At 34.3% G+C, this 26,429-nt stretch overlaps 1 long non-coding RNA gene across 1 annotated transcript in view; it reads left to right on the top strand.

Moving 5' to 3' along the window:
* Positions 1–26,080, top strand: part of LOC140609554 (uncharacterized) — a 48,045-nt gene extending 21,965 nt beyond the window's left edge. Inside the window, exons 5-8 of the long non-coding RNA XR_012011360.1 lie at positions 4,741–4,964; positions 6,251–6,284; positions 24,531–24,615; positions 25,608–26,080. This is a non-coding gene — a long non-coding RNA (uncharacterized lncRNA). The remainder of the gene's footprint in view (positions 1–4,740; positions 4,965–6,250; positions 6,285–24,530; positions 24,616–25,607) is intronic.
* Positions 26,081–26,429: the final 349 nt, after the last annotated feature.

The raw sequence follows: 26,429 nt of genomic DNA, 5'->3' as shown, positions 1-26,429 counted from the left end.
AAGTGATGTGGCCATTAGCCAAGGAATGCTAACAGACACTAGAAGATGGGAAAAGCAAGGAATGGATCCTCTCAGAGCCTCCAGAGGGCTCATAGCTCTGCTGACATCTTGACTTCAGCCTAGTGATACCTGATTCAGACTTCTGGCCTCCAGAACTGTGAAATAATGGAATTCATGTAGTTTTAAGCCACTGAGTTCAGGGTATTTTGTCCCAGCACCCACAGGCAACTAATATACAGTATTGGAATTCTAAGAATTTGTTCACCTTATCACTATTACTTTGGGGAATTGGGGTAATTTAAGGAGTTGTGGTAAACTGCCAATTTCTGCTACGTTCCAGAACCCAACTTCCTTTTTTCTTATTTCACTGATTTTTAAGATCTATTGCTTGAATTATGTTCCTTTTCTTGTTTGATTTATATTACTTTTAATAGATGCATTTTATTTTTTCTCACTTGTCATAAGATTCTAAGACTAAGTGTTTAAAATGTTATTTCAATATGAAATCTTAACACATCTGGATTTATTATTATAATTTTCATATCATGTCAAGTTTTGAGTACAACTTTCATAGAAATTTTACCCACTGATCAAATAATTATTGATAGACATTTCAACAAGTAAAAAAAAAAAATCTGGCATTTTCAAGGAGCAAGTGGAATTCCAGGGGGAAAAAGGGGGAACTTGAAATGCATATATTATAGTCCTGGCAGATTCTGTAGTAAATGCATCCTATTTCAACTTGGTCTTAGAACACATGTCTGCAGTTTTCACTTTTGTAATCTCAGTTAGCATCAACTGCTGACCGGGTTCTAAATTTGGGTGTTTAAATCTAGATATTTAAAGTTTGAAAAAGCAATTTTAGAAAGTCACAGCTGACATATAATAATAACAATAATATTTTAGAAACAATCTGTCTTTGAAACGTCATCTCATAGGGTCATACAATCATTCAACTCTTATCAAGGTTGGAGGATGCAGTGAGTAAAGTAACCTCAGCAAGGTCATATCTACGAGAAATTTCTTGCAAAGATTTACAAAGCTGAAAGTTTAAAATTTTTGTATGTCAGATGGGACTAATGTGCTTAGCAAGAGAATAATTAATAAGTTAATAAGTACCTTATTTCTCCTTGGAAAAAATTCATGAAATTATTGCCACAGTTCACCTATGTAAGAGAGAAAGATATTTCTTATTGACTTTCCACATGGGTCAAGCTATGTTGAAAGTCCAAGAGATATATAGTAAGTACTTTCATTATATGAGATGAGCAATATCTAAGTATGTCTTTTAGTTTAATAAAATGTATAAATGGTGTGTACTCATAGCCAAGAGATACTATGCTACCAAATGACAATTTACTACACTATCTGACTCTTGGGACTAGTTGATGGATTATCACTATAAAGTACATTTTCCCCCTTTATCTTCAAAATCTCTTCGATCAATCATAAATACTTCATTATCCTCATACTTTTTTCCTTAAAATATATTTTTGAATTATCCTGTTAAACAGATGTTTTAACTCCTTTTAGGGAATAAAATTAAGATAGCTCTGATGAATCTAGAAAATTAGTATGATCAATATAACCAGGGAAGGACCAGATTCCATGGACCTTTTCTCTAATATCATTTGAGAATCATTCTATTCACATAATATAATCATAATAGCATCAAACATTAAGGTACCAGTATCTTATGAACCTAATACTTTTTAAAATCCAGCCAGTTACAGAAGAAATGTACACTCTGTCTTTGTGTGCACTCAAGACTAAGAAAAGAGAACCACAGCTTCTTATGGGTTTGATCAGGATTCTGGATAGAAGAAAAGATTTGAGCTTTTATTAAATCATATATAAATTGTTAAAAGTAGGTATAGCCTTAAGTCTATAGGTTTACTTCTAGTTTAACTATATTAAGTAAAAATCAGATTTCAAACGTGCTTTGTTGACTGAAACTGTTCTTCTATGTAGCTAGCTAGCTTCTTTACATAGAAATGGAAAGCTCTCAACTGACTTTATTTATGTTTTGCTTTTCTGAAAGTGTTTCCTATTGATAGTGCTATATGCTGATATACTGATACTGTATTAAGTATTACTTCCAATCTCTATCTTCAAATAACTGGTTGTTGAAAAACAAAAATTTTCTTTTGGAAAAGTTGCCTTTTTTCCATCTCTCATTTTAGTTAAAAAATGCTTTTGATAAAAGTGGATTTACAGCAATGTTTAATGTAGATAAAATGATGTAAGATGCCAGTCACTGGAAATAGATGAAAAGGGCTAGGCAGGGAACACATATGGGCTGAAATCCTACATGGAGCCAGAACTGATGCATACCATGACAACTTTATATGCTAAGAGTAGAACCCTAATAAACCTGAAGCTTTACTCCTAGCCAGTGCTGAAAGAGAAAGGTGACCAGCTAAATAAATCACATTATCCAAAATGGAAAGCAAATTAATTACTTGGAAAAGGCACAAATATTCATGATTCTAAGTCATAAAGAAATTTCTCCCAAGGATTTTTATAATTATAATACACTGTTTAGCTTCAGTGGCTTTTGCAGGATTCCAGCACCAAGATTCACTCTAACCCTTAATGTAATCCCCCATGTCCTCATACCAAAGTATGATCAGTGTAGCAATTCCATGCAGGGAGAATGTGGATGTGGATGTGTGTGGTACGTGCACTTATATGTGTGTATTTGGCTAGGGTATACTTGGAATGAGGTATAGCAAGTGGGGCTAACTAAACAATGCTGACTTTAGTCAGCTGAAGTACAGCACCTGACCTGGTGTTTTGCCAATCCACTGGTGACAGTAAAGATCTAGCAGAAGGACACATTCAGCATCCTTCAGAAAATTCTCCCCCAATATAACTAACTACTTTCAGCTAAGGTTTAATTGATATTTGGTGGTTCAAAATGATGTTCTCTGGTAAAGTTTAAATTCTGACAGCAGAATTTAAATTCAATTCTCAGAGTATTTTAAATAATATTGAGAATTAAGTCTGCCACCTTCCCTTCTGTGTCACTGCCACATGATTTGTTCAGCTTCAGTATTCTCCTTTAATTAATCTACATTGCAGAAGCACATCTCCAGCCTAGTGAGCAATACTTACCAAAGCACTGCTAATTCATATGTTATGTTGAGTTAAGGTTTCTCTGAATGATCATTTAGGTTGGAGTTGTGATATGTGAATTTTATATGAAGATAATTAATAAAAAATCAATTTAATGAATAGCATATGAGATCTTCATTATTTAGTCAGACATAGAACTCAATCAAATATTTCTCATTTTACCATGATATTTCTAATTTATGAAACTTGAGGCTTTCACAAGGGAGGAGTCTTCTTTTGTTTGATTAAATCATTTTGTTGAATTAATCATTAAGAAATTAATATTAATAAATCACAGGTTTTTCTTTGTTCCAATAACTAAGCTGCAAGATTAATCCCTGATAGGTACATAGCATCTAACAGGAGGTTAAACTTGTTGACTTCTAAGTTCCCAATTCACACGGAAAAGCTATTATCTATGATTTTTCCATGCACTTATCATAGGACTCAGGAAATCTCAGTGAATAGCTCTATTAATTGCATGGAGGCAAAAGCCTTTGCCCTACTCCCTGATTTGAGTTGCCTTTCTTGGTTAAGGAAATCATTATGCTCTCCCTGACATGTACAGTGTTTGCCTAACATCTCATGCTTGTAACTTTGACAGTTCTATTCTTAGCTCCTCTTCCTTCTTCCTCCCACTCTCTCCATTTTCCCTCTCCTCTTCTTGACATCTCTTCTTCTTTGTCTTCTCCTTCTCCTTATTCTTGAAATGCATGAACACAGCCTTTGGTACCATGTTGGGCACTACTTTATGTGTAATGAATTCCTACTACCTGTCCCTTATCCTACACCTCTGGCTCTATAGTGAGCCTCCGGTTGTGAACCCACATTCTTCTTAAAAATTTTTAAAGACTTTATTTTATTTTATTTATTAGAGAGAGAGAGAGAGAGAGAAAGCCCACGTGCATGAGCAGGGGGTAGATCAGAGGCACAAGGAGAAGCAGACTCCCTGTTGAGTAGGGACCCCAAATCCAGGCTTGATCCCAGGACCTTGAGACCATGACCCCAGCCTAAGGTAGACACTTAACTGGCTGAGCCACCCAGGTGCCCCGTGAACCCACATTCTTTTCACCTTAATTCCTTAACACCATCTGGCTGAAACAGGGATGATATATGGAGATTTGACTTTAGCCAATGACATATAGCTCAAAGGTAGGGAAAAAAATCCATAATAAATAAGGCCCCTAAGGTGACCAGTTTCAGAAAATGGAAGGGTAAGTTATCAATCTACTTGCCTACCTTTTATAAACTCTGAGTCCAGTCTTTTTCTTTTTTATTTATTTATTTATTTATTTATTTTTTGAGTCCAGTCTTTTTCGATGGCTTGCTGATTAGACCACAAAATTATCTGGGAGGCCCACTCAGGCTAATAGAGCCTTTGAGACCAAAGCCTATTTATATGCTTGTTCTCTATTTTCTCTATATTTTATATTGGTTCTGCCTCCTGCCACGGATATCAGGGATGGGGGGAGGGGCATTTGCACAAGAAGATCCCTCTAATGGGTTTGAAACTTATTATTCATGGAATTACTGAAAAATGTCCTTCTTTGTCATCATGTCATCGTTTCTCTTTTTGTTAATGTGTCTTATACTGTCCTCTTTAATCTCTGTAATCTTTCATAGCCACTCAAAGCATTTCTTCAAGATTCTGCTGCAGGCCACAAAAGATCTCACGCAGTTTCTTAAAAAGCTCAGAAGAAGCAGTATGTGTCTTATCCTCAGGTCAAACTCTCCAGCACAGAAGATTGAGAGCGGAGCTATTCCTATCTCAGGGACTCAGAGGCCAAGGAGAGTATTATTTTGATTTTCCGAAGTGAAGACACAACTGGACGTCCTATATATTCCAAGTACTTAGAATTTTTTTCTGTACATTGCAAATATATGATTTATTTATTCTCCAAATTCTCATTGCATTTAACAACTATATCAGATCACTTTCTACCTTGCTGAAGATTACTTCTTAATAGAATCTGTCCTAAAAGCAGATGTAATTTGAGTATGATTTTAAGAGATCACAGGCAGGACTCCTTGTTCTTGAATTTCTATCATATTCTTTCATTCCATCAGTGTTGTTGTTTTATTCTGGTGGTTCCAGGAGCTTTTTAATCTTTCTGAGGCGTTTTTATTAATGCCAACACACACAGGAGTCTTACCTTCTGTTATCACATTATCAAAGTCAACTGAAAGCAGTTTTAGAATAAAATATGAATAACCCAATTTCTATTGATTAAAAAAGAGAAGGTTGTAAAGCATACAAAAAAATAAATAAATAAATAAAACGGGCTCCAGAGGGCCAAGAATGATTTTTAATAACTACACTTTTTTTTTGTGAAACCATTTCTGCTTCTATATAGTTTTTTCTACTGCTCATGTTTTCTTTCTTTTCTTTTACCTGTGCAAATTATAAATTTCTTGAAGAACTGCCGTGATTTTCTTAATTTAGTTTGGGCAGGAATTAGCAAATTTTACTGTATTCTTTTTTCCTGACTTGTATTATAAGAAAGAAGGAAGTATGTAGAACAATGGGATCAATCACTACAAGTTCCATTTAATCAAGTCAACTTACATATTTACATTCCTAGAATCTTAGAAGTTGATATTTAGAGAAATCACCCTTTAGCAATACAGAGATCTCATTTGCCAATGAAAATTTTAAATATTTGGAGGGGTGTCTTATTTTACTAAGAAATATAAACATTCTACTTAACTAAAGTTTTACTATTTGTGGGGCTGTGTGTTTCTCTGTTAGGCACACAGTGCAGGTATAACAAGAGCTTATTGACTAAGGACCTAAGTTTTATACACTTGGAACAGATAGTTATATTTTTTTGCCAGTTGCAAGGTAAAATGCAAAATGAAACATACAGTGGTCACCTCTTAACTGCAGAGGATATGTTTCGAGGATGCCCAGTGGATGCCTGAAGCACCAGATAGTACCAAACAGAATATATACTATGTTATTTACCTATACATAATACCTATGGTAAAGTTTAGTTTATACATAAGGCACAAACAACAAATAATAATAATAAAATAAAATAATTATAACTATACTGTAATGAAAGTTATGTAACTGTGGTCTTTCTCTCAAAATATCTTCCTGTCCTGGTTCTCCTTTCTCTGATGATGTGAGGTGATAAAATGCCTACCTGATGAGATCTAGTGAGGTGAGTGACATGGGCACCATGTGGTAGCATTAGGCTACTAATGACCTTCTGATGATATATCAGAGGAGAATCATCTGCTTCTGGACCACAGCTGACTCCTGGAAACTGCAACTGTGGAGAGGGAACCATGGATGAGGAGGGACTTCTGTACTCTCCAACATCTGCAGATTGTGGCAAGTAAAAGGGAAAATCCTATCACTGTTTTTTAAGTAGGGAAAATCTTGATGTCTTTTCCTGGTACATGCCTTGCCCAAAATGCTAAAAGAAATAGTGTACTAAAAAATATTTTCAAAAATTATCCCAAATTTTCTTCATAAGATTTTTTTTCTGTGCATTTGCTACTTTTTCATTGTTTTATATTCTGAACATGCTCACTAAATTTAGTCAATCCATTCTGGTAAATGGCCATTCACAGAAGATGCTACTTTCTATAAATGTTATCATCTGATTCAATTTTGTCACCTTATCCAACTTTTCAAAAACTGTTTTATTTCCTGTCAGATCTTTAGTCATCTTAGATCTTGAGTAAAGTAGGATGTCAAAATATCAAATCATCCCTTCTATCCTTTTTTAGTTCTATTCTCTGGTGTTTTCTGGTAAATGAAGGGATTGGCTTTAGCGAGGTGAGGCTTGCTTGCTTTGAAAATGAGAATTCTTGTGCAGTTAATATACTCATTTTTCATTGAAATAGCAACAGTTGAAACACTGGACACCACACTGGAAAATGAGATGACAGAAGTATTGTGTTATATGGAAATCAATTCATTTCGAAAGATGCAACCCATTTGCCAAAGCCATGGTCTCACCACAATAATTTGCAAGTTTTACCTAATTACTAGTGCCATGGTTTATACTTCTGCACGATTTCTGAACTCTAGGTATATGAAAATAATGATGGCTAAGGGTCCCCATTAGATGCAGTATGGCAGCCAAAAGAAAAGAGCAGGAATCATAGAACCCTCCATATCCCTGATCTGTTTCCTTATTCCTATTTGTGTCAGATGAAGTCAGACTTCAGGCAACACCAAAATTGTACAATGGAAGTTGTATGCATCAAGCACTTAACAGATTCTGAAAAAACACTTGGACATAGTTTAGCTTTTACAGAGTTTATCCTCTAAATTCTGAATCTAATAGAAGGTATTATAAATAAATACACACACACATATATATCTCAAATACATCTCTATATAATAAAACTTAATGAAACACCAAAAAATCAACTAATCACTAACTATGACATTGTGATTTATACCGGGTCACTTAAATGACTAAAATATGTATTTCTCACATATATTTGCTTTTCATCCACAGTTCTTGGCTCACAGTTCCCCAAAGCCTTGGAATCTCCTGAGTGATGAGAACAGTGGGAACATCTTTTCTTATAATATTTGGTCTCTTGGCTCTCAGTTCTCAGAAATGCTTCAGTATCCTAAGAGTGAAATGGGTGCCTTCTCATTCATAATAAGCCCCTTTCCACCACAGTTGGGTTCACATTAATGAGGTGACTTTTGGAAAGTGCCTAAGAATGGGGGCTTGTTGCCAGGGAAACCAATCCCCAAAAGAGGGGTGGACATTCAGTCCCATCCTCTGATTTCCGGGGCTGGGAGAGGGGCTAGAGGTTGAATCAGTCACCAAGGACCAAAGAATTAATCAATCATGTGTATGTAATGAAGGCTCCATAAAAACCCAAAAGGTGGAAGTATGGAGAACATCCAGGTTTCTTGTGCTATCATGCTAAGCCCCAAACTCCAGGAGGACAAAGAGTCCTTTGTTCAAGACCTCACTCTGTTGAGACTATTGATCTGGCTGTTGATTCATATCTTTTATATCCTTTACAATGAATCAACAATCTAGTGAGGGAACAGGTTTCCTGAGTTCTGTGAGCTGTTCTAGCAAATTAATTGAACCCAAAGAGGGGGCCTTGGGAACCTCTGATTTATAGACAGTCAGAAGCACAGCTAATTACCTGGACTTATGATTGGAGTCTGAAATGAAGGGTGGTCTTGTGGGGCTGAGCCCTTCAATTGTGGAATCTGATACTGTCTCCAAATAGATAGCATCAGAATTTGAGTTGATTGTAGGAGACTCAGCTGGTGTCCCATGCATTCCTTGGTGGTGTGGGGAGAAAACCCCTATTCCACATGTTGGAATTAGGTGCAGAGCCCCAAATACTATATTTATTGACTACTAAATGGCAATAAAGAAATTTCAAATTAAAATTTTCAAATTAAAATTTATATTATATTATTGTTTAACCAATATGATTGTTATTTTCCATTTCCTTTTTCCCTGTGCATTACTTTCCAGTAAAAGCAATTTTAATTGGTTCAATTTCCATTTTTTAATAAGCAAAATACTGAAGTAATTAAAAATTAATTTGGTTTGATTTATTTGTCATTTACTCTGAGAATATTTGTCATTTACTGTATAATCCCTGTGTTCTAATGGAATTTAGTGCACCAACTTTCAGAATACAGTAACTTATCGAATGCCTTCCTCATGTGCTCAAATAATATACTCCAGTGATTCATGAGATTGTCATTACTTCTGTTGACATTTTATGTAAATGGATCAAAAAAATATTCCAAACCAAATCTTCATCTTTTTTAACCTGGGCTAGCTATAAGACATTAACTTAAATAAATAACTTATGCTTATCTTATATGGCTCAGTCGGAATACACCAAAAGAGGAATAAAAACATGCATTTAATCCCCATGAAAACTGATTTGCTTGGTTCTTTTCCCTGGTCTTTGACTTTTCCCAAACTAAGCATTTAAAGTAGGGTTTTTTTGTTTTGTTTTGTTTTGTTTTGTTTTGTTTTGCATAATGATTGGATAACATGAAAGAGTTGGTAACATAGTGTGATTCCACCTGAGTACGAAGGACACTTGGAATACACTCTATCGCCATGTCAATACTTAGGCAACAAAAAGCACCATACATTTCAATAGAAGTTAGCTGAATGCTTAGATATTGTTCTGGTATCCATTTAGTTTTATTCAACATCAAGCAATTTTCTCATATGGAATGTAGCATCAAGAAAGAACCCAGAAGGGACAATAGTAATGATACGCACAATCAGATTTGGCCTTTAAAGTATGTTTTATGATCAAAAAAATATTCCTTGTTGCAAAGTACTTTCTGTGAAATTAATGAATAGATTTTGATTATAAGTTTAAAATACTAGATTATTTATTATATGGACCTTTATTCATAATCATTTCCCTTAGATAACCATTTGGTGAAATGGAATAAAACTGGATTTCAACCAATGAAGGACGCATTCCTGGAAAGCGAATTCCCCTGGAAAGCCACAAACTACCAAAACTGGAACAGGAAGAAATAGAAAACCTGAACAGGCCAATAACCAGGGAGGAAATTGAAGCAGTCATCAAACCTCCCAAGACACAAAAGTCCAGGGCCAGATGGCTTCCCAGGAGAATTCTATCAAACGTTTAAAGAAGGAATCATACCTATTCTACTAAAGCTGTTTGGAAAGATAGAAAGAGATGGAATACTTCCAAACTCGTTCTATGAGGCCAGCATCACCTTAATTCCAAAAGCAGACAAAGACACCACCAAAAAGGAGAATTACAGACCAATATTCCTGATGAACATGGATGCAAAAATTCTCAACAAGATACTAGCCAATAGGATCCAACAATACATTAAGAAAATTATTCACCATGACCAAGTAGGATTTATCCCCGGGACACAAGGCTGGTTCAACACTTGTAAAACAATCAATGTGATTCATCATATCAGCAAGAGAAAAAACGAGAACCATATGATCCTCACATTAGATGCAGAGAAAGCATTTGACAAAATACAGCATCCATTCCTGATCAAAACTCTTCAGAGGGTAGGGATAGAGGGAACATTCCTCAACATCTTAAAAGTCATCTACGAAAAGCCCACAGCAAATATCATTCTCAATGGGGAAGCACTGGGAGCCTTTCCCCTAAGATCAGGAACAAGACAGGGATGTCCACTCTCACCACTGCTATTCAACATAGTACTGGAAGTCCTAGCCTCAGCAATCAGACAACAAAAAGACATTAAAGCATTCAAATTGGCAAAGAAGAAGTCAAACTCTCCCTCTTCGCCGATGACATGATACTCTACATAGAAAACCCAAAAGCCTCCACCCCAAGATTGCTAGAACTCCTACAGCAATTTGGTAGTGTGGCAGGATACAAAATAAATGCCCAGAAATCAGTGGCATTTCTATACACTAACAATGAGACTGAACAAAGAGAAATTAAGGAGTCAATTCCATTTACAATTGCACCCAAAAGCATAAGATACCTAGGAATAAACCTAACCAAAGATGTAAAGGATCTATACCCTCAAAACTATAGAACACTTCTGAAAGAAATTGAGGAAGACACAAAGAGATGGAAAAATATTCCATGCTCATGGATTGGCAGAATTAATATTGTGAAAATGTCAATGTTACCCAGGGCAATATACACGTTTAATGCAATCCCTATCAAAATACCATGGACTTTCTTCAGAGAGTTAGAACAAATTATTTTAAGATTTGTGTGGAATCAGAAAAGACCCCGGATAGCCAGGGGAATTTTAAAAAAGAAAACCATATCTGGGGGCATCACAATGCCAGATTTCAGGTTGTACTACAAAGCTGTGGTCATCAAGACAGTGTGGTACTGGCACAAAAACAGACACATAGATCAGTGGAACAGAATAGAGAACCCAGAAGTGGACCCTCAACTTTATGGTCAACTAATATTCGATAAAGGAGGAAAGACTATCCATTGGAAGAAAGACAGTCTCTTCAATAAATGGTGCTGGGAAAATTGGACATCCACATGCAGAAGAAGGAAACTAGACCACTCTCTTTTTTTTTTTTTTAAACTCTTTTTTTTTTTAAATTTTTATTTATTTATGATAGGCACACAGTGAGAGAGAGAGAGAGGCAGAGACACAGGCAGAGGGAGAAGCAGGCTCCATGCACCGGGAGCCCGACGTGGGACTCGATCCCAGGTCTCCAGGACCGCGCCCTGGGCCAAAGGCAGGCGCCAAACCGCTGCGCCACCCAGGGATCCCCTAGACCACTCTCTTTCACCATACACAAAGATAAACTCAAAGTGGATGAAAGATCTAAATGTGAGACAGATTCCATCAAAATCCTAGAGGAGGGATCCCTGGGTGGCGCAGCGGTTTGGTGCCTGCCTTTGGCCCAGGGCACGATCCTGGAGACCCGGGATCGAATCCCACATCGGGCTCCAGGTGCATGGAGCCTGCTTCTCCCTCGGCCTGTGTCTCTGCCTCTCTCTCTCTCTCTCTGTGACTATCATAAATAAATAAAAATTGAAAAAAAATATTAAAAAAAAAATCCTAGAGGAGAACACAGACAACACCCTTTTTGAACTCAGTCATAGTAACTTCTTGCAAGATACATCCCCGAAGGCAAAAGAATTAAAAGCAAAAATGAACTATTGGGACTTCATCAAGATAAGAAGCTTTTGCAACGGGACTTAAAGTTTTCTGCTACATTTTTCGTCTTTTTACTTGAGTGAATATCTTAAAACATTTTGTATTTACTTACCCCATATCACAGTGTGTATTAATATTCTCATTATAACTGTACTCATCCTCCGTGTTCTTTCTTCATGTATTTTCTGTATCTTTTTTTTTTTTTTTAAGATTTTATTTATTTATGCATGAGAGACACAGAGAGAGAGAGAGAGGCAGAGACACAGGCAGAGGGAGAAGCAGGCTCCATGCAGGGAGCCTGACATGGGACTCGATCGTGGGACTCCAGGATTATGCCCTGGGCCGAAGGCAGGTGCTAAATCCCTGAGCCACCCAGGGTTCCCCCTGTTTTCTGTATCTAATCACATACATACATGTTTCAGGGTCTATCCCTTAACACTTATACTCAATTTCAGTTGATTGAAATTTTGACTTAATTTTAATATTTAACTTCTATATCTGCCTTTTACTTTTTTTTTCTTAAGTAGCTCCACACCTAATGTAGAGCCCAAAGCAGAGCTTAAACTCTTGTCCTGAGATCAAGACCTGAGCTCAGATCTAGAGTCAGACATTTAACCCACTGTGTCACCCAGGTGCCCCTATCTGTGCCCTTTATCTTTAGTTCTCATTATTGTTATCTGCTATTTAGTTCCTTCTCTGTTACCTTTACATTTAAATCTTTCCAGGGATGCCAAGGATGTGTCCTTTCTACCCACCTATGCACACTTAATAAGTCAAATTAATACCTTTTGGTTTGTTTCTTCAATGCTTTTTACGTGACAGCCTCAATTTTCTATTTGCAATTACAATCCTCTGCAATCCTGTGCTCTAGTCTGGGTGGAATTCAGTGAGCTACCAGATGTGTAAGACCCATCTTTGGGAGGACAAAGATACATTATCAGATGGGCAGAGAAAGGCAGTGAATGGAGTACAGTGAGAGGGATCAGTTTTGAGGGATCTGGTCCTCACAGGACCAGAATATTAGGATTTTTCAGTATATAAGAAATACTCTGACTCAGTATTTATCTTATCCTAATCTTATCTTTTCCTGCAAACTCATTTGTTCCCCCTGCCCTATTGATTTTTAACATTGGCATCTTTAATATCACTACCCAGATTGTGGGTTTTGTTTGTGTTTTAAACTTATTTTGCCATTGGATGTTAGTCCCACCGTCAACCCTGCCCTATATTCCAGCACTGGGTAATATCAGACTAGCTGTTACTGACCTACTCCATCTCATTTGTCTGTACTGAGAGCTGGCTCCAATCCTATTCTCCACACAACCAAAGTAGACATATGCCTCATTACTGAAAGTCTTCACTAGCTGAGATTGCACTGATGATCAGTTCCATTCATTATGTGATCGAGCTTCACTTTGACACTTTCATCTACTCTGTTTTTGTTGACACTTTCTACTCCTTTGGTTTCTATGATAATATACTATTTTAATTTTCTTAATTCTTCCTTAGCTTCTATTTTCGTATTGTTTGTCTCTTCATCTTCCCCTTCTTTCCTCTTAAACACTGGTGTTTCACAGCTTTCTAAACTCTGCTCCATTTGCTCTCACCCACTAAACATTTTTTTAAGGATGAGTTAATCCAATCTCATCGATTCAGATATTGCCTGCGGGTTTATGTCATCTAACATCGAGTGTATCCACATTATCTACATCAAACTTTTCCTTCCAAATGACTGAAATTGCTGTTGTCGTAGTTGCTAACAACTATTATGCTGCCAAATGCAGCAGCTTATTTTCTGTTCTCACATTTCTGGGGTCACAGCAGTGTTTTCACTTAGTGGCCTTATCCTTTGTTTCTGACATGCTTTCCTCTTGCTTTTCTTTTGGCTTCCATCCATTTTAAAAATTGAGATATTATTGATTTATAATAGTATATTAGTTTCGGAGTTAAAACATGATAATCTGATTATCTATATATACTTTGAAATGATCACCACAGTAGGTCTAGTTAACATCTGCCACCACACACAGTTACAATCTTCCTTTTCTTTGGCTGAGAGCTTTTCAGGTTTGCCCTCAGCAACGCTCAAATATGCAAAAAAATATTGTTAACTATAGTCACCCAGCTGGACATACTTTTTAACTGAAGGCTACCACCACTTAGCTTTCTTTTCTATTGTTCTTCCTGGGCCTTACCAGTAAATTGTGTATGATTTGGGAGTTTTTTTCTGAGCCCTCCTTTCTTGTCTATATCAATTGTCTTCTTAGTGAGCTCATCCAGTTTCATGGTCTAGATCCCATATTCCGATGATATGCACAGATAGATATGTAATGATATGCTACATATCATGCCATGATAATACACTATCAATATGTATATATACATATGTATGTATTAAGATATTAAATGTGGAGCTAAAAAAAGAGATCAGAACTGAAAATTACCTATCGGTCTAGATAGAGATCTGAGAGATATAAGATGATCTTTCCAGTTATTTGGAATGGACATGATGGACATGTCCTTAATGGATGGACATGTCCTTAATGGACATGATGGAATCTAATTCATATTTTATGCCAACCTCTAATCTTAACCCCCTCATATTTTCCCATCTCAGTTAATGGACCCACTACCATCTGCATGGAAATTCAAGCCAAAAAACCCATATTCGAGTCTGCCTGTTCCTTGTGCTCTCATATTCATCATCAAGTCCTATTAGCTCTAGCCTCAAATACATATCTCAGATATTTCCACTTCTTTCTATAACAGTGTCTTTACTTTAATAAAAGCCACCACCATTTCTTGTTTGGTGTAGTGGACAGTACTTCTTATTGATCAATATCCATTTCCCTCACCTGGTCTGGCCATATGGTTACTTTAAAAAATGAAATGTGAGCAGTGGTGAGCCTTGCCACTTACCAGCAGAAACTTTAAAAGAACACTATACTTTACTTCATCTTTTTTTCCTCTGAAATAGTGACAGTGTTCCAGAGAATGCACACATCATCAGCTTGGATCCCAACCTGAGCATGGTGACAGCATATAGCAGAGGCCTTAGCAACCCACAATAGAAATGATATTTGGTGAAAAGCAAGCCTTTGTTGCTGTGAGTCACTGTGATGTTGGTGGTGTTTGTTACCACAGGATCGGCTGGTTCTGACCATACAGCAAACTGAAGGCAATATGTCTTCAATGTATATCTCTCCTCTCACACTTCTCACACCATCCATTCCCCTCACTATACTTAGTGTCACCTTTTCCAAGAACACTAAGCTGTCACTCCTCCCCCAGTAACTGTCTGTTGCACCTAGAGTAATATCCAAAGTCCTTTAATGGCCTCCACAGCCCTGAAAAGCCTGGGCCCTGCCATCCTCTTAGACTTCCTCTCATCCCACTCTCGGCTGACTGTCCACTTCTTATGCTGGCCTTCTTTTTCCCTCTGAATATGTTAAAGTTGCTACTAAATGAGAGCCTCCATCTTTCCCGTTCTCAATACTTCCCTTACTTCTCCTGTGGCTGTCAGTTTCTCATTCCTCAAGTACTACTCATCTCCCTAACACCCGTGCTCTCCTTTATGTGACCACCTTCTCTAACGCAGTGTCCCTCTGCCCTACTCCTTCTGGCATGAAGAAGTTAAAATTTCCGTAGGATTCTGAATGTAACATGAAATGCAGATGGTAAAGTGACAATGTATATAGTTTCTCATATTTTTCTCTATTAAGTTTTTAGGGGGCAGGGAACTTTTCATCTTTGTGTCCCTAATATCCAGTGCTATACAACACACAACATATAGTAGGTAATAAATAAATGATTGAACTGAGTTAAGTATCTCTACATATCCTTCCACCTTTGTCTATTTTTGAGTAGATTAAAGATTAGGAAAGACCAAAATAGTAAAGCTTCACAACAGTTTTTATCCTTTTGTAAATAAATGTCCAAACAAGACTGCCCTCCTCCCTATCTATACACACCAAGTGTCTCAGAGTATTGACCCTTTCATATCATATATTTTAAGTGCAGGGTTCAACCTACCTGATCATTGGTGGTGTGTTCTCTACAGAAAAAAAAAAATATTATTTTTAGATTTTATTTTTGCCAAAGTAAAATATGCAGCTGAAAAAATGTTTTAAAAAAACAGAAAAACATAATTTAAAGCAATGCATTCACACATCATCTCTTCCCATCCTCAGGCCCATTCCCAGGGCCTTTTAAAACCACTTCTACTTTTATATAATTTGCTTACATGCATAATTAACATGAAAGAAGTGTGAGGATACTAAATCATCATCTTTCATGGAGGAGGTGGTAATTCACATCTTGCTATCAAAACAATATAAAAATTAATTATTATAGAGGTATTACTTGTATTGAACTTTTCACTAGCTAGGTTTATAAATGTTCTGAGAGGAAAACAATGTAATGAATAAATAAATGACACAAAATAATAGAAAAAAACAAACACAAAAAATACTATAATTCAACTCTGAAAACTTGAGATAAAAATAACTTTGACAATCAAAGTTGAATTTTAGTAACAAGAGAAGTACAAAAAGATGATGTTCACTTACCTATGCATTTGCCTTAAAGAAGCTTCTTTCTGTCTGAATACCTAACATTTTAACCTTACAGACATTATCTCATTTAATAACCACAATGAAATTACTAAGAAGATATCAATTGGTGAGATGTGCAATTATGCAAATGAGAACACAGACTTGGGCCATTCAGTGGTGAAAAAAAGAAAAACAACAGAAAATGGCTGAACCAGTCTAAATCTAAGTGTGATGACTTCAAGTCCAATACCCTTACTTTGTATTATTAGCTTTGATTCCTAGCTCTGGGAAATTAAAATCGGATTGCATATTATCCCCTTTTTTATTTTTATTGTTTTACTGCCTAATCCAGAAGTATGGAATTTTGGTTGGTATTCCAATGTGATGTGATTCATTCTATAAGGAAACTAAAATTTTATTGATTTGTTTTCTCTCCTTGCTGACTACGCAGACATTTTTCTCAATCTTAATCAATTCTCAATTACAAAAAAAAAAAAAAAAAAGGGAAACAGAGTCAGAAAAAAAATAGTTTATATAGAATGCTTCAGATATCCAAGGGATTGTAGAAAAGAACAAAAAGGTATACATGCAGTGTTCTCCCCTAATCCGAGCTCTTAAGCCTAGTGTGTCCTTTAGTCTTTTTGTTCTTCTAGTCACCCAGTATGTATATGCTGTAGATAAAAGCATTTTCCTACTTTAGTTGAGACACTATTTCAAACTTGAGGCTTTATGCAGTTCTAGAATATTAAATGGAAGTTAAAAAAACAGTTAATAATAAGAGCTGGAAATCTTACAAATTTATTCAAGGAACATGAATGGTGGGTGAAATTTTATGGACTATTATAAATATTAAAGACTGAAGGCAATTGCCAAACTCTGTGCTTTGTATATAAAAATCACATTTCTTTTAAAACAAGAAAACTGGTATATTTCAAATTGAGCTTTCCTCGAATTATTTTTACAAAACAAAATAATCCATCAGATATGATAATGAGATATAGCAAAACATTATTTATTTAAAATCAAATGATATACCTACTGAATTTATATATATATAAATATATATACATATGCATTTGTATAGCTCTATTTAATTTTCAAATACACTTAGTAGCTCACAAATTTCAGGTATGTTTGCTATAACCAAGAACCTTAAGAAAAATAAAATATAATACTATAAACTTATATCCTTGCCAGGATCCCCTACACCAAGCTATCTTTCTTTCTTTCTCCTCCTATCTATCCTTGAAATTTACTTTGACTCATACTGTGAAGTAACTTCTGGCTGGTCCAGAACCCACAGCACTCTGCTCAGACATTTGCAGTCAGCGGTCTCTTATATTCTCACTTGTAACATATCTTGAGTAGTTATACAATGTTTCATAAATTCATCATGTTAAGCTCTATCCTCTCAACTGAAACATCAACTTCTTGAGATCACTATTTGTAACCCCTCAGAACTCATCAAAATTCCCTTCAAAGAAGTGATAAGTTTCTTTCAAAAAAGATAGAGTACTTTCATGATACTTTCCCATATCATAAAATAATGTTTTCTTTACCGGATTTGTTTCATTAAAAACAAACAAACAAAACAGATACTGGATTTGAAATCAAGTTCTTGGTTGTTTAAAACAATGTATGTGAAAGATACACTCTTAATTTTTTTCAAAAATATTTGAGAATTTGTTTTACCTTAGGTTATTTATGCAATTGTTTTAAAGAAGTGTATTTTCCTTTTATATGGTGACAATTTTCCTTAGCAGTCCACATTTTTACATAAAAAGAAAAAAAGTGAATTTTTTTAAGCATCCTAGAAGAATGCTGGACTTTTCAACATCTATTTTCAAACTTACTTATTATCTGTGTTCTCTCCCTATTTGCCATAACAATGTTTTCCTTTACCAAGACCCTAGTTGCTTTGAAAGTGATTAACTAATATTACACATTTACATAAATGAAATAATGTGAGTGAAACCCTTCAAATGGTATTTGGTACATAGTAAAAACTCATAAAAGATAATCATTATCAAATCTGACCCATAACTTGACTGCCTAATTTCTTTTCCCAAATACTAAACTATAGAATACTCCTGAGTAATTAACTATTACTTCCTTAAGAATGTTAGAAAAAGTAAAAAAAAATATTATTAATAATAATACTGCTTCACTTATTTTTCCCCTTATCCATTCCCAGGGTATTTAAACTAGATAAACTAGATAATTTAAGTTTGTAAAGCAAACATTTTTCTTTTGGGTGTATAAGAAACAAAGAGATCTATTTCTAAAACACCCTATATTTTACTCTTGTAATCAAATCTAAATCTCTTTGTGTAATGTTAGTAGCATTAAGCACAGAACATATTTCCATTTTATCTCAGTGAATTCAGTAAGTGGATGAGAGCCATTGTCTAAACAGTGCTGAGAATGCTAATGCTTTATAAATCAATGGTGCATTTATTTGCCCCTCAAAGTGAAAGATCAGTTAATTGCAGCAGTAATATCATATTCTAAATTGTGTTCCAATTGAGCAATCCTGAAAGAATTAATTTCCAGTCATCCTTCTTAAATTGTCAAGTAGACTAGGATGAGCTATATATCAGAGATATACCCACATGTTCTTTTTGAAAGGTATTTGGAAAGATTTCTTTCTCTCCTGAAAGAATAAAGATATCTGTTATCTAGAGCTTGCCTTTCCACAATTCCTCTTCTTATTAGCAATGTCTAAAGAGACAATTTAAAAACAATCTCTGTTTTGGTTTACAACATTATTAATTGTGAGACTGAGGTGACAACCAGCTAGCATGTCAAAGAGTTCTGAGATAACTGAGGGAAGTTTAGAGTGCTCACTTAGTACGTTGGGTTCACTATACACAGATAAGAAATAAAATTCTAGGAAACATAGCACTTATTTTTGCTTAGCTCTAATTGATCAAATTGCTGTTTTGCTTGTGAATGTGTCTGGGGTTCTTGAAGTTGTTTAAGTTCATCAGTGGTTCTGATGAAAAAAATACTTTCCAAGGAATCAGAAATAGTAAGTTCAGTATCGAGTTGGCAACCAACTGGCTTAATTGAGTCCTCCATTTGCTACTTTTAAAGGAATTTTGACTTTAACTTCCAGTTAGAATGTAGAAAAGTGCAAAAAAAAAATTCATCACATGATAATAAAAAACTCAGGAAAGAGAAAATTATATTTTCATATTATTTTGGGCTAGCAAACAACACTATCCTTTATTCATCAAAGAGTGTGCATTAATCTAATGACTTGTTTGCTAAAAATTTGACTATTAAGTAACACTTAGCAGTCCCCCTTTATGGTTATGTGGAGTTTTCCACATTGTAAAATACAAATTAATATATATTTTATGAGAGCCAAGGATGCAGAACAGCCAGCTGGTCCCAGATTTAAGAGGGTTACAATCTCCTGCAAGGAAAGACAAGATGTGATCACTTAACAGAGGAGACATAGTTGGGCACTGATAAAAAGTCAGCTATAATAGTTAACTTTTCATTCCACTCTTTCAATTAGTAACCATTAAAATAAAGCAACATTTTATTCCATTATATAAAATTTTCTTGTCACTAGCTAAATTAAAGAATATTACTTAAAAGCTATCATTTAAGAAAGAATGTTGGGTAGGAAACTAACTCCAAAGGATATATACAAGTGTTATTTTTTTTTGGGGGGGGGGAGTGAAGAATTGTGTAGTTTTGTCAAACAAAAAAAAATCGTTTTAGATAAAACAAAATGAAACTGATTGCTTAGATCATTATGATGTTTACTCTTAATATTCCAAATATTCCACACAAAGGTGTGTAAGAATTATACACACCTTTCACAAAATTATTTAATAAAGAAACTGATTATATCTATACAATTTTTTGCTGTTATTTGAAAGAAACACAACTCAGAGTAGATATATTAGGTAAAGATATATTAACTCATTTAGCTGGGCAGTTCTGGGGGCTTTGGGTGGTCATGATTGAGGAATGCTAATGATATCATAAGAAATTGTTCTCTTTTCCATCTTATTCTCTGTTTTTTCAAGCCTTCAAATTGGTGGCAAAGATGACTATTAAGATACTGTATTATAACTGGCTAAGTCTGAGTCATGTATGTTCCCTTGTGGATGAAAGCATCAATTCCAATCAAACCATATTGAATATGTCATGTATTTAAAAAGAGGGTTCTGATATCAAACAAATCACAGGGGTTTCTGTTATAAAATAAACTGAGAGAGGATTGTATAGTATTTGTGAAAGGGTGATATATGCATTTCATGAAGGATGAACAATTTTTCCATTGATATGATGTAGAAATTTTTAATTAATTTTAGTTTTTTAAGATATTATTTCTTTATTTGACAGAGTGAGAGAACACAAGCAGGGGGTGTGGGAGAGGGAGAGGAGAAGCAGGCTCCCCACTAAGCAGGGAGCCTGATGTCGATGTGGAGGGGCTCACCCAAGACCCTAGCTAGGATCATGACCTGAGCTGAAAGCAGATGCTTAACTGACTGAGCCACGCAAGCGCCCCCTAGAAAATTTTAATTTAATAAGGAAAGCCTCTTCATAGGCAATTAAAAATTACTTATTAGAAGTTAGAGCATTTCATGTTAGATTATGTCTTTGTACAGCAAACTGGTCTAACTGGTCTATTTCTTTTTTTAAATTTATTTATTCATGAGAGACAGAGAGAGAGAGAGAGAGAGAGAGAGAGAGAGAGAGAGGCAGAGACACAGGCAGAGGGAAAAGCAGGCTCCATGCAGGGAGCCAGAGGTGGGACTCGATTCTCAGTCTCCAGGATCAGGCCCTGGGCTGAAGGCGGCGCTAAACAGCTGAGCCACCGGGGCTGCTCTGGTTACTTCTTTTACTGTTTCCCAGAGTTATATTGACAGAGCCAGAGTGTTGAGTTCTGTGGTGGATGAGTGACCATGCATAATCTAAGGGATCAGTTATCATTCTTGTTCAGACCTTCAAAAATAAATTTCTTTACTCATTCTCAAAGAGAAAGCTCTCTTTTATCTATCAATCTGGTCTTTTGAGAAGATAAAAGTGATTATTTTATCAAGCTAATTTCCAAACCAATTTATTCATATTGATAAATTGATTATCCTAAAGGCATATTAATAATTATCCTACTAAGGCTGTTGTTACCTGAATGATTTAATAAAGTTTATTGAAATATAACTTATGTATTATAAAATGCATCCATGCTCTATAATTTTATAAGTTTTGTTAGGTTTCTTTATGTGTATTTCACCAGCACAATTACATTTTAAAGAATAACATTTGAGTTAGTTCAAAATGGCAAATGAGCATAAACATTTACTTGGCATCTCTTCAAAATCTCCATTAAATTAAACTAGTAGTAAAAGGCAAATTATAAAAATGGAAAGTAATAAGAAGGGGTGGCCACACAGATGAGAAGAGCCTCTTGAGAGATACAAATAGAGAGGGCTACAGTTATGCCATCCAATGGTTTCGGTGTTATGAAGAAGAATGTACCTTTTAGAATACAGCAGCTCTCTCTTTCCAGAATCTACTACCAGAACCCTGAAGGGATTTTTCTGTATCTTCAGTTTGGGAGCTTGGTAGAATTCCTAGCAGGAAAACCCAGGAACTTGTGGAAATTCCGCTTAAACTACAGACTTCCAGGAGTTTCTCGCTCTCATGGTAGTCTATATTGATCCAGTACTTCATCAATAGAACCATTCGAACATTCCTAGAGGTGTATGGCTCTAGGGGTGTTTGCTCCCCAGGAACAGATCAAGGCTGTATCTCTCTATGCACCTGTTTCTTCAGATTCTGGAATGGTAGTTTGCCTTATGACCTCAGTGCACTGCTAACTCCAAGAAAAGATCTGATTTTCAGATCTGTTCAGATTTTGATTACTGTAAAGACGAGGTTTATGACTTCCAATCTCTTTACATGTCAGAGCTGACCTGAAGTGACTTTCTTAATGTTAAACATTTAAACACTTGTCTAGTCACACTTATTTATTCCTACTTCATCTTTGCATTCATTTTGATCTCTGATTTGTTATTTTTTCATTTCATTTATTTAGAATAATTTTGTTTAATATAGCACAACCAATGTGAGCAATTTAATATATTTCTTGCCATTAGCTTTTTTCTTACATTTCCATCCTCAATCTTTTATATATAGAGTAGCTTATTAAACCTGTTGCATTATTTCTGCTCATCCTTTTTAAAACATAGCTTCTGTTGTATGATTTACAATGATTTTTACTAATATTAGTATTTCTATTCCAAGCTTTTGTTCTTTATAATTAAATGATACAGTAATAATATTTTTCTTTCCTCTTCTATGTTTTCATTTTTAAATAACATGCAATTAATGCTTATGAAATATGTTGACAATAAATACAATGCATTATAATGAAATTTTGCCTGACTTCACAGAATAAAATCTTGAACAGTGGCAAATTTTTATTCATGTATTCCTATATTCCTGTCCATATCTAACTCCTAAATCCAAATTTTATTTATTCATGTATGCCAAATTATAGGCTACTTGTAGAAAAATACTTGAATTTTATGGTTTACTTTTACAGTCCTTGGTTGGTTATCTTTCACATAGTAGATAGTTGATAAATATTTTTCTCAACTAAATTCGGATTTGAAAAAAAATTTACAAATTCCCAGAACCATCTTGTTCTTGAATTGATTTACACTAAAATAAATTTTCCTATGTTGTGAACTGATTTGTGTTGTTCAAGTATTTCATACAGATATTAATTCAAGCTATAGGTCTGTATTGCCTTTAGTATGTATAATTGGTGTCTGTTCTATTTACTTTTATGGGCAGAGATTACCTGTTTATTATAGCAGGTAAGGCTAACCATTTTTTATGTACTTTCCTTTTTATCATTCAGAGAACAATCCTATAGACAATCTAAGAAAGCCATCAGGAATTACCATTTGAATGCATTCCCTTTCCAGTTTACCATTATTATTATTATTATTATTATTATTTTGAAGCGTCTAAATATTATCAACTAAAGAAACTCTTTCATTTATAGGACAAGAATTATATGCATAAACACCTTTCTTGTTCTGACTACCATCAGTGTAATCAGACAGATGTTCTCTTAGAATTAATGTTTCATTTTATCAATGTTTAGCACATTCAGAAGTACACATTTAAAAATATGCCTTACTGGTTGTCTTCATTTCTATCTTTGCAAAATTATTGCTGTTCTAGAACAGAGAACATTGAGACTTGACTATGAAAGTGAATGCTAAAATAAATGAAGTCTTATAGTTATCAACTTCTGAGAGTTGATGAAATGTAATATTGTTACTGAAGTCATCTGACCAATTATCATTAGAATCTGCAGAAGAATAACATGGATCTATTGATTTCAAAACCATGTAATTAAAAAAAAAGAAAACACCACATAGATAAATCATTTTATGGTAATTAAAAAGGTGCCTTTATAATTGAATGCTTATAGGATCCTCTCAAACAATGGAGTAAGAATAGAGTAATGGAAAAATGGGGAAAAAAAGAAAATTCTTAGAATTTTAATTATAGATGAGGAGTGCATAAACTGTTTTCAGTTTATGTATATTATGGTCCAGCTTTCAATTGATATTAAGAAATTATTGCATCTAATTCTACAATTAGTATTGTCTTAGTAAATATAATTTATTCATTATTGTCATTATCTCCAAATTACAGATTTCTACTTGATTTTGCACACTATGTAATGCTTAGTTAGACATAATCAGAAATTTGTTAAATGGAAGTTTATTGGAAGTGAAGGTCTGAATAAAAATTTGGTCTTCAGTGACATAATAATTACAATTTAAAAAAATTTTTCTTTTATTGTCTAACCAGGGCCTTAGAGCTGGCTTTTTTTATTCTTTCATATGAATTATTTAGATAATGAATATTCTTCTAATTTGGTTTTTAAAGCCCAAGAAATAACTAAGACTATATAGCTAGTTTAAAATGTGTTTGTTTTTGGTGACTAAAAAAAATTGATGATTAGAAACAAAGGCTAACTTTACTTCTCTATACCTTAGGTTACCAGTGAAGGAAAATAGTATGGTTTTCTGCTCTCATAGTTCATCTTCAGTGGTAGACACTATACTGCTACACCATTACCTTAAATTAGATTTTGTTCAGAACTCAATAATATTTTTATATATATATATATAATTTTTTTATGTAATTGCTTGGATAATTTCTTTCTCTAATACAAGGTTGCAAGATCTATGATGAAGTCTACTTTTTTGGCTCAAGCTCATATATGATTGTCCAGTGCTTACCTACCACAGGACCTAGAAGGTGAGGCACATTCAGAAATATTAAAATGCCTAATAAATAAATCATTTAAATTAAATTCAATGCTGGAATAAAATCAGTGAATTTAATGAACAAAATTAAAAAATAAAAACTTTTGGGTTTAGATGATGGTTACAGAATTTAGCCAGTTCATTTGTACCATAGAAAAGGTGGAATCATCATCTGATTCACTCATATTAGGGCTGTAATATTTCTTACTACTTCTTTTCCTAACCTCTCAGTGTGGGTTACAGTTTACCTCTAAATTAGCTTATTATTTTCTTATGCTTTTTAAAAGTATAACTTGAAAGAATTGAAGACTAAGACTCAAGATATCCTTAGACTATGAACTTGGGATATCATCCCATGCGACCAAGTGGACCTTGCAAATGTTTGTGTGTGGACTAATGAGAAAATTTTCTCAAAACATTAGCATTGATTTAGGTTAATGCTAAAGTTGTCAGGAGATCTTTTCCATAAACAAATATGAATTTGTTAAATAGCAAGGTAAACACTAATTTGGTATAACCTCATACCCACACACAGTAGGGTTCATGCATATAAAATTCGATTATAGACAAAGCAAATATTATATTGTGGGGGTACATATTTAAGTATTGGACAATAAGTTCAAAATTAGAGTTATTATTTATTTCTGGGAGGATCAACAGTATCCTGGAGTGATTCTTGGAATCTTCAAAATATGATGTTCTATCCTAAGTTTGCTGTTGGGTTAACTGGGTGTTTGTGTCTTTGTTAATATTTATAATTAGTATATATTATGTTTTCTTTTATATTCATGAACTTATTCATTAAAACAAAAAAAATAGACATTATAATTTCTGTGTGGTTTTGGCAAAACTTCTATGGTTACTGCACAATTTTTAGGAGTAAAAGTATTTGGTTTTGTAATTACTTCAGTTATTTTGAAATACTGGATTTAGTATGTTAATATAACATGAAAATAAAATCACTAATAGGCATGTTTGCCCTAGGGGGAAATATCCATTTTCATCAACAGAAAAGAAAACTAAGTGATAGTAAGAGACAGCAATAAATCCATAGAGGATGACAGTCTCCAGAAACAAGAGAATGTGAAAAATTAATTCTACCTTCTTGAAGGAGCAAAGAAATTTGGTTTAAAAAAACATGTATGTATAACCGAGAAAGATAAAAAGAAGGTACAACAATCTTTGTATAGTGTCTAAAAATATAATGCAAATTGAAATTCAGTGTGTTCTTTTAGTGATTTTTAAAATGGCATTTTATATTTGAATATTAGATATATTAAAATTATATAAAGTTATACGTGTATTTTTTATGAAGTCACATAAGCAATATTATATGACTTTTGTTGCAATGTGCCAGCAATTCTTCTTGCTTTGTGTGGTGGAAACTCCTTATCATAAATATTGTCATAAATTATTATCTGAGTTCTTTTGGTTGTTGTTTTGGTCTTATGCATTACTCATGGTATATTATTAAAAAAATCTTGAGGTTCAAAATTCCCTATAAGTTAATTCATTATGTATAATTATGAATATATATGATTTATAAAATATAAAGATGAGTTATTTATGAATTATGTGGATATTCTGTATGATTAATATGTAATATTAAATTAATATTCATACCCCATATAATTAATAACAAGAAGCTTCCATATAGATACAATGAAACAAGCAAACCAACTCACGGTTTTGTTTTGTCTTGTTTTGTTTTGGTGGTCGGAAGAGGGGAAGAAAGTCACTTCATTCATATTAATTTGCAAACATATAATATCACAAAGCTAATTTAAGGACACACAAACATTTACC

The sequence above is a fragment of the Canis lupus genome, chromosome 18 (assembly GCF_048164855.1).
Source record: "Canis lupus baileyi chromosome 18, mCanLup2.hap1, whole genome shotgun sequence".
Classification (NCBI taxonomy): Eukaryota; Metazoa; Chordata; class Mammalia; order Carnivora; family Canidae; genus Canis; species Canis lupus.
The sequence above is the reverse complement of the archived record's forward strand: the minus strand, read 5'-3'. Positions and strand labels throughout refer to the sequence as shown.